The following is a 2,127-nucleotide window of genomic DNA, read 5'->3' as shown; positions in this document are numbered from 1 at the left end:
ATTTATATTAGGTGGTAACCCATACCATTTACAGGCGAAAATGTGTTGAAAATGAGTTTTTTATTTATTTATCTCCATTCTATTTCGGTTTGTTATTGTCTTTCTATTTCGATTATTTTTTTCATCGTTTTCGTCTTCTCTAACTTATTATTTTTTGATTTTCTTCATCTTCTACATTTTCATCTCTATCTTCTTTTTTTTCTTCCTTTTCTTTATATTCTTATTTTTCTTCTTCATGTTATTTTTCTTAACTTCTTAATCATCTTGGGCTTCTTGTTTTTTATAATCTTTGTCTTCTTTGATTTTTTCTTCTTCTTTTCTTTTGTTTTTTATCTGTCTTGTTTTTGTTCTTCTTCCTTCTTATAATTCATCACATTTTTCTTCTTTATTTTATTTAATTTCTTGTTCTAAGTTTCTCTTAGCTTCCTTTCCCATCTTCACCTTCTCATACTTTGTCATCTTCAACTTCCGTTTTCTTTCCTTATCTTAAACATATATGTCCTTGTATTTTTTGAGTTTTTCTTAATCAGCCCTCTCTTCTTCTACTCTTCTTTTTTGCTCTCAACTTCCTCATTTCCTTCTTCATCTTCATCCTCTACAACTTTGACTTCTACTTCTTTATCGTCTTTTCACATTTTTCTTCTTTGTTTTATTTAATTTCTTGTTCTAAGTTTTTCTTAGTTTCCTTTCCCATCTTCACTTTCTCATACTTTGTCATCTTCAACTTTCGTTTTCTTTCCTTATCTTGAACATATATGTCCTCGTATTTTTTGAGTTTTTCTTAATCAGCCCTCTCTTCTTCTACTCCTCTTTTTTGCTCTCAACTTCCTCATTTCCTTCTTCATCTTCATCCTCTACAACTTTGACTTCTACTTCTTTATCGTCTTTTTTTTCTCTAACACCTGCTTCTTCTTTTACTTTTTTTTCTTCGCTTTATTTCTTTTGAGTTTTCTTTAATCTATTATTCTTACTTATCTCGTCTTTGTCTTCTTCCTCTTCTGCTTTGTCTTCCTTTTTTCTGCTTAGTCTTCCTCGTTTCCTTCTTCATCTTCATCCTCTGCAACTTTGACTTCTACTTCTTTATCGTATGTGTCTTCTCCAACACTTGGTTCTTCTTTTAGTTTTGTTTTTTCTTTGTCTTATTTTTTTTTAGTTTTCTTTAATCTATCATTCTTACTTATCTCGTCTTTGTCTTCTTCCTCTTCTACTTCCTCTTCTGATCTTTCTCATTGTATTTTTCTTCTTCTTTTTTCTTATTTTCTTTGACTTATTTTTCACAATATTCATAATCTCAACTTCTTCTTTTTTTCCACTTTCTTACTCCCCCTCTTCTTCCTCTTATTCTTCTACTACTTTGTTTTGTCATTTTTTCTTTTTCTCTAACCTCTCAAGCGTCTGATTCTTTTTCTTCTTCTTCTTTAACTTCCCCATCTTGTTATCCTTATGCGTCTTCATTAGTTTGGGTTATCCACCTTTTTATTCTCTTTCTTTTGTATGTTTTTCATAATACATATGAAATGGGGAGAGTCGATCAAGTAGTGTCCATGTTCTTGTTATGCTCATCAGATACAATTCCTCAAGTATATATTTTTTTACTTTCAAACATCTGATAAGCAAATATCAAAACATAAACATATTTCAGAGTCCACGGTTAAAGAAATAATATCAACAGAAGGACACAAAAAGGATTATACTAATGTTTTGTAAATGTTAATAACCAGAGAGATTCAGTAGTCAGTCACATTGTTGTCGCTTCTAAGTTTGACAATTTTTAAATCACAGTCGGTGTTTACTTACACACACGCACATAATAGGTGTCACATAAAGCACCAGACACAAAATACAAAGAGACCAATTTTAGCTCATGATTTTAAAGCTAACATGAGCTCCAATCTAAATTAAAGAACGCTACTACTCTAACACTGTTTACATATACACATTTCCCGCTTTTGTATATTTTAACTGGTAAACCGTAGTTATGGAACACCCTAATTCTACCATCCCAAGTTGCTGTCACGATCACAAGCCCCCACAGGTGCGCGTACAAGGGTTGACGTTCTCCGCAACACGTTCTCAAGAGCCTCAGCTTAAGACCTGATGCTGGCTTATAGCTGAAATCGCTGCTGC

The sequence above is a fragment of the Eutrema salsugineum genome, unplaced genomic scaffold (assembly GCF_000478725.1).
Source record: "Eutrema salsugineum unplaced genomic scaffold, Eutsalg1_0 scaffold_8, whole genome shotgun sequence".
Classification (NCBI taxonomy): Eukaryota; Viridiplantae; Streptophyta; class Magnoliopsida; order Brassicales; family Brassicaceae; genus Eutrema; species Eutrema salsugineum.
Note: the sequence above shows the minus strand (reverse complement) of the source record.